The sequence below is a fragment of the Schistocerca cancellata genome, chromosome 8 (genome assembly GCF_023864275.1).
Source record: "Schistocerca cancellata isolate TAMUIC-IGC-003103 chromosome 8, iqSchCanc2.1, whole genome shotgun sequence".
NCBI classification, from domain to species: Eukaryota; Metazoa; Arthropoda; class Insecta; order Orthoptera; family Acrididae; genus Schistocerca; species Schistocerca cancellata.
The window spans coordinates 21,994,359-22,008,422 of record NC_064633.1 but is presented as its reverse complement, the minus strand read 5'-3'; the positions used below and the strand labels follow the sequence as shown (position 1 = coordinate 22,008,422).

The 14,064-nt window shown below is 46.3% G+C and overlaps 1 protein-coding gene across 1 annotated transcript in view; it reads left to right on the top strand.

Moving 5' to 3' along the window:
• Nucleotides 1-14,064, top strand: part of LOC126094991 (semaphorin-2A-like) — a 1,391,554-nt gene that overhangs the window by 100,879 nt on the left and 1,276,611 nt on the right. The gene's annotated exons all lie outside the window — the stretch shown is intronic.

The window sequence follows — 14,064 nt, the reverse complement described above, 5'->3', positions numbered from 1 at the left end:
AGTAAGCTAACATACTGAGAGTTTTGTGGCTTCGACCATAAAGGTTGCCCATGCTTAACGTCAAATATTTTCCACATTAACTCACTTGTAAAGTAATCAGTCGTTTGAATCTGTTTTATAGATGCATAAAACATAAAGCTGAAGTAAACATATAGTAAGTCCAAAAATGTATCCACAAAATATATATAGGCCATACAGGGCATTCAAACATAAAGGTACTACTACTCGAACGGAGTCTTCGAATTATCTAACTGCGTAGTTATGTTTCTTCCTCTGATATCCTTTCCATTGAAATTACTGATTTCTTCTAGAAAAAGCAGACCAAGTTCGTGTAACAGTTGAGCCACAGAGCCAGTATTTTTGCATTAAGTTTGTTAACAAAGGAAGCGATGTATTTCTGAGTCCGGCGCCTCTTGACATTGCTCGGTTATCTAAACTGTGTATCTAGGTCGTCGATCTAGGTCGCCGCTTCATATATGCAGCTCCGTTCAGACCCACCATTACCTCAGTGGATGTACTTCGAAGATTGCACATTTTATCGGAGTCACACCAAGTTGATTCAGGCAGGCCATGCATGTCTGAGCAGAGCTGAAAATGTTTTGCGCGTAATGTACCTGCTGAACGTAGATGTGTTTCATAGCGTATAGTCAATGCCGTTCTCATCTTGTTAGCCTTTTTCCTGGTTTAATCCCATCTACGTGTAGCTTCCATATATAATATTGTGAATATAAGTTTTTTTCACATTTTACCATCCCTGGATTCAACAGCATATGTCACACTAGCGCCTGCTTCCGATTTCTTCCGTCTACCATTTCTTTAATTTGAATTCTAACCTTATATTTAAATTTTAGTGGTCTCGCGTAGCATCACGTCTCCATCGTTCTAGTTTATTTTCCGTCATTTTCGTATCACCGTTAGGAAACAAAACATGTCTTTTTGTCGAATAAAGCTTTTTTCGTCTGCATTTATGTATTACAGTCTTCCTTAAGTATGTCTTGCAGTGCAATCTTTCCTGCTAGAAAGGAGAAACCTCCCACTTCATAGACATTTATTTCTCACAAAGATGATATTTGACATTCGTTTTTCAGATTTGTATTATTCTTCCTTATTTTCGGTTTAATTCTGTTTGTTTTCATTGTGCTCAAAATCAATCAACGAAGCTAAAATTTTCTTATCTTAGAAGAGAAGAACTATCATGCATCTGAAGAGTAACATTGTTATATTTCTCCTCGAAGCTGAAATTTCGTCTAAATTTTGCTTCTGTTACTGTTTTACTTCCTCATCCTAAAATGTTTAAATGCTGTGGCGATACTATCCTGCAAAATGCTGTAGAACGATAGAAAATACGAAATATTTTGCGTCCTGCTTCCTCTAGATTCCTTCAGACTGGAAGCTGTTTTATGTAGACAGTTAATTTACCAAGTATTCCATATTGCTCCACGGTATTTCGCTTTATTCAGGGGAAACATATTTTCTTGTGCTTCTCTGCAGTTCCCAGTTTCTAGCGCATTCATTCAATAGTGCAAAGTTTTCTCCGTCTCTAAAATAATAGTTCAGAAATAGCAAAACATGGTTACTGTTATCAGTCCAAACGTAGACGAACTATGATGGTCAGCACGTTATATTAATTCTTCTGGGGGAACGTTCTTCGGTTTATCTAAACGCTCTTTCCATACTATAGAGGAAATTTGGCTTCTGTAAAGATTGTAGATTAATATCACAGCTTGTCCGAAGAGGACTTTGTAAATATCCAAATAGTGATCCTGTATGGAGAACGATTTGTATAAAGCCTGTTTCATCTGGAAGGCTTGCTGCAGATCCACTTACGTGCGTCTCAACGGATTATTGTCTGTAAGTTCTCTTTTTATTCTGTCGACTATATAACCAATGGTTGCTTTATACTTCGTACTCATATTTTAATTATGCTATACGTAACATCTATTGCAAACACCTGTGAATGGCTACAAGGCCGAAACAATGGAACAGTGAACAACATAAAACTAAAGGGCGGTTTAATCATAACAATAAAAGAATGCGACGAAGGTAGTTGTAAACGCCATTAAACGATAGTATAAAATCCTAGAGTTGAGGTGAAGGCTTTTATGTATAGCGTCAACATTGGTCAATGCCGTCCTCTTACGAGAATTTCCGTTATGATTTTGGGAACACGTGGAGCCTCTTATAATTTTGTATACCTTAGCTGTATTCATGTTGATGTTGGAAGGAGTCATCTTGTCTCCTTCTTCCCCATTACACGGCAACGGCTGGAAGCATGCGGATCCAAGCCGCGGCATGGTTCACTTCTAGACCGGCCACCGCCCGCACCCAGCACATTTCAACCACATGGGCCTTAGCTGGACTGCTACGTGCGCGTCTGAGGCAGTTTGGGTCTCTTAGATACATGGCATTGCATTGCAACACCCTCACACACGTAAGAATATTCAGGGTGACAATTATTGAACCATATGAAATAAAATCGTCACAACTTTTGAACAGTTGGGGTTAGGGCGTTCAAACTGCACGGTTGGCCGTGTTGCACGATGGGAATTAGTATGCGCTGTACGGATTGGCTCAGCGATGAAGCCCGTTTGTATTTGGATGGGACTGAGAATCCGCATTTTGCGATCAAGAGGTCGCTTAACCCTCCGGAGGTGAGTGTGTGGTGTGCAGTATTCAGTCACGGGACAACCTGTGCGATACTGCTTGAAGACACGGTGACTACCGAACGGTGCATGAAGGTTTTGGAAAATGAATTAATCTCCATTACCCATAGTGTCCATAATTTCGACAAGATGTAGTTCGTGCAAGACGGAGCTCGACCCCACCCAAGCAGGAGACTGTTTGATGTCCTGGAGGAGCAGTTTGGGGACAGCATTCTGGCTCTGGGGTACCCAGAGGCCACTGGCATCGATTAGCCGCCATATTCTCCTAATCTGAACACATGCGACTCCTCTTTGTGGAGCTTTATTAAAGACAAGGCTTACAGCAATAACCCCAAAATTATTGCTGAGCTGCATCGATGTTCCGACACTTCAGTGGGTCATGCAGAATTTCGCTACTCGTCTGCACCACATCATCGCCAATGATGGGAGGCATACAGAACATGTCATAACCAAAATCCGCATACCTGCAGTGACGTTTAGATGTTGAATAAAGTGTGTGAACGCTATAGTTTGTAACTAGTTTACATTTTTTCATATATTTCATTAATTGTTACTCTGCATTACGTCAAAGAAATGTTACGCGACGATGTGCTCTACGCAACATTGCTGATAAGGTTTCAAGAACACTGCATGACGTCCGTAGACAAGAAAATCCATACGGCAGATCACAAACAGACACACAGCATCACGACAACAGGATCCTTGGGAGGATACAAACTCAGAAACAGCCAGAGACACTGATACAGATGAAGACACAGAAGATGGCATAACATAATAAAAACCTCGGAGACAGACTCAGAACACAAGGAGTGTAACATTTAACATTGATAATTTGGTACATGTAGGAAAAGCGGACATAGCACGTGATTGGTTCATGCATTTAAACTGCACTTTAAATGTGATAACTAAATAATGTAAAGGGATATAACATAAGGAACGAGACAATCATTACGTTGCGCCATACGGAGAGGAGAGCCTCGAAGCTTAAGTTCCGCGGCTCCCATCCACGCTGGCACTGGTTGAGGGAAACAGTCAGGCACACAATACACATACAAGGTAGACTACAGAACTACGTCTAGTTACAGTAACACAAATAGTGCATTGAGTTATGCCCTAATAAGCGCTTAAAAGATGTAATGAGAACTACTACTACTACTACTACTACTACTACTACTACTTAGACACTAGAAACAGATACACAACGAATCGCTCATGATGTATTTCATCGAGTAATCTAAGAAAACATAATTTTATATGCGACTTCAGGTGAGACAGGTTCTATGTTTCCCTCGAGGCCCTCCCACATGAAACAGCAACAAGATGGACCATAATTTGTATCTTATACTTTGTTTTAACAGTGAAACAAAATTTATAGTTCGTTCCTCCAGACATACAGTCTACAGACGACTGAATAGACATGGTTTATTCGCCTGGAAATCAACAAGGTGCATTCCACTGACTCCTGGTCACAGGAGAGCCCGTAAAGCATGGTGTCAAGAACACGGTACATGGTCATTGGAGCAGTGGTCCCAGGTTATGTTTACGGATGAGTCCAGGTATAGTCTGAACAGTGATTCTCGCCGGGTTTTCATCTGGCGTGAACCAGGAACCAGATATCAGCCCCTTAATCTCCTTGAAAGGGACGGAGGTCGTGGTTTGATCGTGCGGGGTGGGATTATGATTGGTGCACGTACACCTCTACATGTCTTTTGATAGAGGAACTGTAACAGGTCAGGTGAATCGGGAGGTCATTTTGCACCAGTATGTCCGCCTTTTCAGGGGTGCAGTGGGTCCCACCTTCCTCCTGATGGATAATAACGCACGATCCCACCGAGCTGCCATCGTGGAGGAGTGCCTTGAAACAGAAGATATCAAGTGAATGGAGTGACCTGCCTGTTCTCCAGACCTACACCCCATTGAGCACGTCTAGGATGCTCTCGGTCGACGTATCGCTGCACGTCTTCAAACCCCTACGACACTTCAGGAGCTCCGGTAGGCACTAGTGCAAGAATGGGAGGCTATACCCCAGCAGCTGCTCGACCACCTGATCCAGAGAATGCCAACCCGTTGTGCGGCCTGTGTACGTGTGCATGGTGATCATATCGCATATTGATGTCGGGGTACATGCGCAGCAAACAGTAGCGTTTTGTAGCACATGTGTTTCGGGAGACGGTATTCTCAACTTATCACCAATACCATGGACTTACAAATGTGTGTCGTGTGTGTTACCTATGTGCCCGTGCTATTAGCGCCAGTTTCGTGTAGTGCCACTTTGTGTGGCACCACATCCTTAATTTATGCGCATGATAATTGTTATCACCCTTGTTATGTTGCTCAAAACAGATTTCGCTACTAGTGTACTATTACATGTTAAATAATTTAATATACGGTCTACTTTCTAAAATATCAGGCAGAAGGTCTTTAAATACGCAATATATGAAATGAAATGTGCATAAAATGGAAACAAATCAGCAGATTGGCTAGAAACCAAAGAGATCACAGTTCTTTGAGAGCTGATCTACACTACATTTCAACCAATCCTTAAAGCCTTTCCAACTCTTAATGTACCCTTACGTGCAAAACTTAAGGACGAAAGTAACTTTCGCATGGTGTGTCGCTTGGAAGTAACGTAGATCAATGAAATGTGAACCATACATAGATGCAACTCCCACATTATAGCACAGAATGTATTTGGGGAGAAAAACGCAATGAGACGAACAGAAATGTCACTTTTACCAAAGACAATAGTTACGCTGAAGTCAGCGCGTCCCATTATGGACCGCTCGACGTTACAAAAGGCGGTAGATTGTTCTCAATACATGTGTGATCGCTACGGACGGCAGTTTATGCAGTGCAGCGTGCTCCTTTGCTGGCCGGAAATCTGGTAAGGAGTTCTCGTGGTACGGCGTTCCATTCCTCCACCAGAACACTTGACAACAGCTGGTGGTGGTTGGTGCGTGTAGGCGTGCTGTGGTACGTCCCCCCAGTGCATCCCGCACGTTCTCGGTGGGACTTAAGTGGGGGCGGGGGGCGCGGGGGGCGCGGGGGGGGGGTGGAGAGGGCAGGCCAGTCCATCCTCCGAATATCCTCTCGTTATCCTCTCGTTCCAAGAGCTACTCCATTTTCGCTGCTTCATGCGGTCGCGCATTTTCGCCATAAAAAGGACGTCAGGACGGAATGGACTACTCTTAAAGGGACATGCATGGGGAAGGCATACAGTACCACCACTACGTTGACCACTGAGTGTACCGTATTAGCAGATGGGCAGGTCATTAACCTGATTCATGACTGTGCCTCCCCACACCATAAAACTGTTCCACAAAATCGATTTCGCTCTTCCTAGGAACATTACGCGTTCCCACCTCTCGCCATGTAAATCATGAACGTATAATTTTTCAGTCTCACCCGGAGTATTTGTTGATCGAGCAGTGCAAGGGTGGTGTAGTTACTACTGAAATCCCTGGGCTAGCAGGACGGAGCGGGTGAGGTTATATTTGTGGAAAGGGGCCAAAATAAGTTGCTGTCAGTTACACTCAACGTATAAATATTGTTAGTTAAAACACACAATAACATAAGCAAGGAACTAAGGTACAGGAGTTCTTCTGGAAGTTAAACTTCTTTCAAAAACATTTTTTTTTTATTTCAGTGCCGGCCGAGGTGGCCGAGCGGTTCTAGGCGCTACAGTCCGGAACCGCGCGACCGCTACGGTCGCAGGTAAGAATCCTGCGTTCGGTATGGATGTGTGCGATGTCCTCAGGTTAGTTAGGTTTAAGTAGTTCTAAGTTCTAGGGGACTGATGACCTCAGAAGTTAAGTCCCATAGTGCTCAGAGCCATTTGAACCATTTACTTCAATGAAAATAGGCTGAAGGCCACACATTAAGCAAGAACACTGTTACGGCTTAAGGCCAAAACAAAAATTTTCAGTGTTAATTCTAAATAGGGTGAAACACAGCTGAAGGCCGCATATCAACCAAACAATGTAACAGCTTAAAGCCTAGGAGGAAGGGCTTTCAATTTAATAGGCTGACGGCCTTAGCTTAAAACACTTCATTCGAACCTTGCTGAAGGGCTCATACTAAAGAATAAGGCAAGGACAAGATTTTAAAATTTTAGTTTGAGAGAGTTTAAAACTCGGCTGAAGGCCACACACCATGGAGAAAACAGTTTCACAGCTTAAGGCCTAAAGAGAAAAAAAAACTTACAATTTTAATAAGCTAAAACTAGGCTCAAGGCCACACAGAGCACCTAAGACTAAAAGGAAATCACTATGTAAGACACAAGGAGTGGCGCTCAGAAGGTTCCAAGGGTCGGCCTGGGAAGTAACACAAACGTACATTTAGGTGAGACAGGCAGCCAGACCGACAACCTCTTAATCGGAAGACAACCCAACCGAAGGTCAGCTGACAAACCAACCAACAAAATCAGTTCTGCTCCAAACGACGAGAAAAACGACAACAAGACGTCAATAGCTCAACGTTCTGGATGCTGGTGCCCAATCCAGCGGGGACTTATGACCTAAGATGTTGAGTCCCATAGTGCTCAGAGCCATTTGAACCCAATCCAGCCAAGTCAGAATAAACGCACAAAACCACCAACGCACTTCAGCTGTCGAACTACTCGCCGTGCTGGACAGCAACAACATGACGAGGAAAATACACTGCCAAAAATTACGTCCACACCCAGAGCAAGTAACCGGAACGTTAATGGCCACAAAGATACCGCTGGTCCGCTTCATTAATGAAGCAGTGAGTTAACTTAAGTTAAACTCCATCCGAGAAAACGTCTGCAATTCTAGCTGACTTCAATTCACACTCATTGTTGCTCACAGGAAACTCACAGAAAGCAACAACCAGGATCAAATGAAGAGAAGTGATAGAAGTTGAAGCTTGATAGTAGGTTAAGTCAACACTCAACTTTAGAGTCTAAGATCGTCGGGCGACGAACTTCGTACCGGTCGCAGGAAGCGCCTCACAACTCCAGCCCCGGCTCCGCGCGGCGGGGATGCCCTCGCCTCTCTGCGCCAATCGAACGACTGCCACCAGCCGGAAACGGCCAAAGGACAAAACAGACGTCGGCTGATGGGATGACCGACCGAACAACCAACCAACGGTCGTTGCCGCTCCAGTCTCCTTCAGTGGGACAATGCATGTGTATCGCCAGCGGTTGGCAAGTACTGGCTGTCCGCACCTTACTGGTGCTCCGTCCTCGTCGCTCCTTCGACGCCGACCGCTGCTCCCTCCCCGACTGCACTGCTGGTCCGTCTCCAACCGACTTCCAGACACACGACAGCCCGGAAATACTATCGGTCACTCCAGAGATGGTACGACAGTGCACTATCGATACGCGCTGCTGCTGCCACTCATGGGCAAGTACGAGGTGCATTCACGTTCTAAGGCCTCCGATTTTTTTCTCCGGACTGGAAAGAGATAGAAATATGCGCATTGTTTTAAAATGAGGCCGCATTCATTGCCAGTACGTCCCAGAAATGGCAGCACTGTACGGCAGATGGAATTTTACCGCCAGCGGCGAGAATGAGAACTGTTTTAAATACTTAAAATTGCGACGTTTCCCTTACTTGAACAGCGTGCAATCATTCGTTTTCTGAATTTGCTTGGTGTGAAACCAATTGAAATTCATCGACAGTTGAAGCAGACATGTGGTGATGGAGTTATGGATGTGTCAAAAGTGCGATCGTGGGTGTGACAGTTTAATGAAGGCAGAACATCGTGTGACAACAAACTGAAACAACGTCGGGCTCGGACAAGCCGGTCTGACGACATGATCGAGAAAGTGGAGAGAATTGTTTTGGGGGATCGCCGAATGACTGTTGAACAGATCGCCTCCAGAGTTGGCATTTCTGTGGGTTCTGTGCACACAATCCTGCATGACGACCTGAAAATGCGAAAAGTGTCATCCAGGTGGGTGCCACGAATGCTGACGGACGACCACATGGCTGCCCGTGTGGCATGTTGCCGAGCAATGTTGACGCGCAACGACAGCACGAATGGGACTCTCTTTTCGTCAGTTGTGACAATGGATGAGGCGTGGATGCCATTTTTCAATCCAGAAACAAAGCGCCAGTCAGCTCAATGGAAGCACACAGATTCACCGCCACCAAAAAAATTTCGGGTAACCGCCAGTGCTGAAAAAATTATGGTGTCCATGTTCTGGGACAGCGAGGGCGTAACCCTTACCCATTGCATTCCAAAGGGCACTACGGTAACAGGTGCATCCTACGAAAATGTTTTGAAGAACAAATTCCTTCCTGCACTGCAAGAAAAACGTCCGGGAAGGGCTGCGCGTGCGCTGTTTCACCAAGACAAAGCACCCGCACATCGAGCTAACGCTACGCAACAGTTTCTTCGTGATAACAACTTTGAAGTGATTCCTCATGCTCCCTACTCACCTGACCTGGCTGCTAGTGACTTTTGGCTTTTTCCAACAATGAAAGACACTCTCCGTGGCCGCACATTCACCAGCCGTGCTGCTATTGCCTCAGCGATTTTCCAGTGGTCAAAACAGACTCCTAAAGAAGCCTTCGCCGCTGCCATGGAATCATGGCGTCAGCGTTGTGAAAAATGTGTACATCTGCAGGGCGATTACGTCGAGAAGTAACGCCAGTTTCATCGATTTCGGGTGAGTAGTTAATTAGAAAAGAAAAAAAAAATCGGAGGCTTTAGAACTTGAATGCACCTCGTAAGGCAGGAAGTTAATGACGCCAGTAAATTGAATAAGAAAACGAGGCGGCAGTACCGTAATAGAAGATACGAACAATAAATGGCATGAACACGAGCCATACACAGCTCAACTATGTCTGCCCTCGCCGCCAGAACGTTGTGTGTTTGCTGAGTGTCTTCATAATTAGACCCAGTGGTGACTCCCAAATCTTTCTGGGATCATAGCCGCAGTCCCCATTGTTGAGATCTTCCCTGATGCGTATTTCCATATCCTCTCCGGCAACTCTGCCCTAGATTTGGAAGTTTGTGGTAAAATCCCGCTACGTCCATATAACATCACACGAGTCTAGGACAGACACAGCTCTGCGACCACCGAATCGGTAGGATACATTAGTCTACTGTGCTGCTGGTTTTCTTGGCAACGAACTTCGATGTAGTACACTATTAGTCCAAAATATGTCGTGCCACATCGACACAGAACCTAATACACCCCGATCTTCTGCAAACATAGGTGATCTTTGACGCTTCCTAAAAGTAACCCATGTTTTATTGGGCCGGCAAGAGACAGTTCTTACTCGGTGCTTTTTCAGTATGCGGCCGATTTTTCCCAGTAGACCGCTCCCGTACCGTAAAAAGGCAGTGGCAGTAGCTTTCTTCGCGGCATCAGCCGTGTCCACAGGTTGCACTGTAATGGAGGGCGGGGAGCACCCTCAATCCGCCATTCTGCATTCTGAGTAACCATTTCTTCGGAATATAGTTCTGAGGTGCTCCAGTACACAGGTAAGACGCTCAGGATCAGAAATGGTGCGCGCCCTCTTTACTAGTGTTTTCAGTTTTGTGAACGAGTTAGTACACAAGAAGGAGAGGTGGGCTACAAAGTGGTGCAGCAACTTTAGTTGGTTGGTTGGTTGGTTTGGGGAAGGAGACCAGACAGCGAGGTCAACGGTCTCATCGGATTAGGGAAGGACGGGGAAGGAAGTCGGCCTTGCCCTTTGAAAGGAACCATCCCGGCATTTGCCCGGAGCGATTTATGGAAATCACGGAAAACCTAAATCAGGATGGCCGGACGCGGGGTTGAACCGTCGTCCTCCCGAATGCGAGTCCAGTGTCTAACCACTGCGCCACCTCACTTGGTCAACTTTAGTCGTAGGAAAGCTGGATAGGAGAAGAAATCGTTAGTGAACTAGTTAACGCAACACCGAAGATTTACTTCACTTCTGCAAGCATACAAAGACACACTAGAAACGATACAACAAGAAACAGAGTCCAGCTGCTGATATCAACCAGGATGAATCTCTCTGTATTAAAGCATGAACATTGGTGTCGGTTCCACGACTAGGCACTATCTGCACTCGTGGCGAAGTGGCTCTCAGAGAAGGGCGCTGATGACCTCGATGTTGAGCGCCCATAAACCCCAACACACACACACCGCTCTCAGAGCGAGTGGGCTGAGTCGCTGCCGCTCGCCGCGGCGGCAGAGGGCGCCTGTAGTACAGAACTGCTGGAGGTGCGGCTCATCAGGGATGCTCCACTGGGTCAGCACATGACGGCTATCGGCGCCCCACGGAAACTTGCTATTCCACTACCATCCTCACGACGCCCATGCGATGGTACCGATATGTGTTACCGCACCCCCCCCCCCCTCCACACACACAAACTTTTTCACTCGTGTAGCATAGATTAGTGAAGGACGACGGTGGGGGTCGCTGGGATGCAGGTGAGAATGAGGAGATGGGTGCTGAAAACGAGGCTGATGTCGAGCTCCTGCCTGAACTCTGCTGTGTGCCTCGATCCCTCCCGGGAACACCTGCCGAAAAACCGGGCAGAGAGCACGCATCCACATCCAGAAGCGGAGCAGCAAACGATGATGCCGGCATCTCGATGACTGTCAAGGGACCTGAGACGATACGTGAGACAGCCGCCAAGAAGGGGAGCCGATCCCCAGATGTCGAGATGGCGATGACTGAGAAAGGACGTTGACTTCCATCCGATTGAGGACCGTCGCCAATAGCGCAGGGCCTGAGGGAGTCGGATGCAGCAAGGGCTGCTGCATCCAGGCAGGCACGGAATCTGAAAGCAAAATGCCTGAGACAGGATCAAGCAATTCACATGGGAAATCTTAGAATGTCCAGTACGTCGTACAACGGTGCCTCGCCCCAGAGCCTCTGTCTGTCATACGATCTGTAAAAGGCCAAATCGTTAGTGTAATACTTTGTCTGTCCATGGGAGGGAGGGGGGGAGTGGAGTGAGGGGTGCTACTGTGGCACCTGTGGCAGGTGCAGCAACTGCCAAAGTCATCCAACCATTACCACTCTGAACCTTGTTCGTAGTACATGAGAAATTAATCTTACATCCTACAAAAGTAACAGGACCAGTAAGAAGTTCTTGTTGAGAGACTTGGTTCGGAGTAAAATCAAAAGTGCTAACTGTCTTGTAAACTGGCATCCTTGAACGACGATATCCTCTTCTCCTCCTGTAAGGCATGGCTGTGTGCTGTGTGCGGCTGCCTCGAGTCGAATAAGCATGCTGTTGCCTCACGAGCGAGATATACAGTCCCCTGACGTCATAGCGATAACCTTATTTGGGCGTGGCAGGAAGTAAGCCCGCTCAGTAGCGCAATGGCGTCACCGGAAGCTGAATTTTCCAGCGGATCGCGCTCTGTTAAAACTAGAGCGCGATCCTCCGCGGCCTAGCGGCGGCCGAGCGAAACTCGTTCAAGGTCACCCGCCAAGATGGCGGCGGACACAGCCATATGGCTAGGAGCAGTAGGGAGACGAGAAGAACAACAGAGCTCGAACATGTGTGTGGGAGGCACAAAGTTGATCCATCTGTTAATTAAATGCCCATACGAAGCATTCAGCTTCTCCATTGGTTTGCGAGTGCAACGGTGTATTCGTGATGTGCCCGATGGTAATGCCAGAACAGTTCAAACTTGGCGGCAACCAGTTGAGGTCCATTGACAGTCACAATTACTTTAGACAGTGTCTCACAGTAGAAGACCTGGATTGAGGAACGAGTTATAGCAGAGTGCATAGGAACCACGAAGGGAAATTTCCTGAAAGCATCAACGACAATGAGCCAACGTGCATTCCAGTAAAGATCCATGAAATCCAAGCACAAATGTTGACAAGGTGCTTGAAGTTTGGGTCATTCAAGGAAGTGCTGAGGCAAGGCTGACTGATATTCAGCACAGGCTTCGCACTGAGAAGTGAACTGTGCAGTTTGCGAATCCAGACCGTGCCAAGTGCAATGATGAAGTCATACCAACTGCTTGGTGTAAACGACATGGGTGCAACAAACGAAGCATGTCAGGCTGGAGTGCCTGGGGAACCACAACACGCGACTGGTTATTATCAGTGCGAAACAAAATGACACCTTGGTGGCCTCAGATGTGAATAAGTCCCATAGTGCTCAGAGCCATTTTTTGAACACCGAGGGCACCTTGTGGTGGACACGACACATGTTTACTTGAGCGCCGTGTTTTCGACCAGCTGGGCCGCTGTTTGCGAGCTGGCTGCGAGGCCTATATGTTGCGTCTATCTACAGAAAAAGACAGACGCTACATCAAAATCGTCTGCTGCACTTTCGCAGGAATCTAGGTACTCTATTGTCGCATAACCTGTTAACAAGGAAGGAAGCGTGGATTTAAGAATCTGTCCCCGAATTCAAGAGGCAGCTACATTGTGCGTGATGGCATTGCGAACCAGAATTCAAGAGTCAGCTATATTGTGCGTGATGGCATTGCGAACCGCTATATCTCTGTAATACTTGCCACAGTCACATTTGAATATACACTGTCTAATAGGGCCTTGAAGTTGAGTAACCCACTGACGATGGATCTGTCCTTGTTGATTATGCAGCCTAAAGAATTTTTAAACGGCAGCCGCCATTTGAACCCTGTCCTCATAATACTCTGTAAGTATGTGCAACAAGTTCTTGTAGTCTAATAGTTCACGACGAGACGTAGGAAATAATTTGGCGCATACATACGTACGGTCTCTTCCGAAGTGGCCAAGACAGGGGAACGTTTGTCAGTACCAGGAATGTGATGCATTTCGATCTGCGCATTGAACTGTGTCAGGTATTCTACCCAGCCTTCCTTCGTTTCGTCAAACTCAGTGCACATACGCAAGCCGTGGCGCGCCGTCGGGTGTCTTGGAATGAAGGCATCTGCGCTGTCACCACTTCAAGCAGTTGCGCCATTTGATGGCTCTGAAACTGAATAAACAGAATCTGATCAGCTGCAGGTGGCGCAGGCGATTGCGGCGTAATAGCAATCCTGAATTAAGCAACGCAGAAACTCGGACAGCGAAAAGCAAAAGTAGCAAGATTAGTAAGAAAAAGTGAAAGTAAAATGGAATGGAAAAACAGCAACCATGGAACCCATAACATAAAGAGCACAAGCAAAGCAGACGCTGGGTTTGCGAAAAGCTATGAGGAACAGTAAAAACCAAGCAAAAAGATGAAAGAGCAGGAAGAAAGCAATTTGAAGACCTAAAGGCAACCAGACGTAGAGATGATGACTCGTCGCCAGATGTTTTGTATGACTTCGTACACAACGGTAAGGTAGGAGGTATGCTACAGAGTGCTGCAGCAAGTGTTGTCGTAGGAAAACTGGGTAGGATTAGTAGCGATTAGCCAGGGAGTTAACACAACATACAGAAGATTTACGTAACTTGTATGTCTCCAAATGTACAAAGACACATTACAATCGATGCAACAA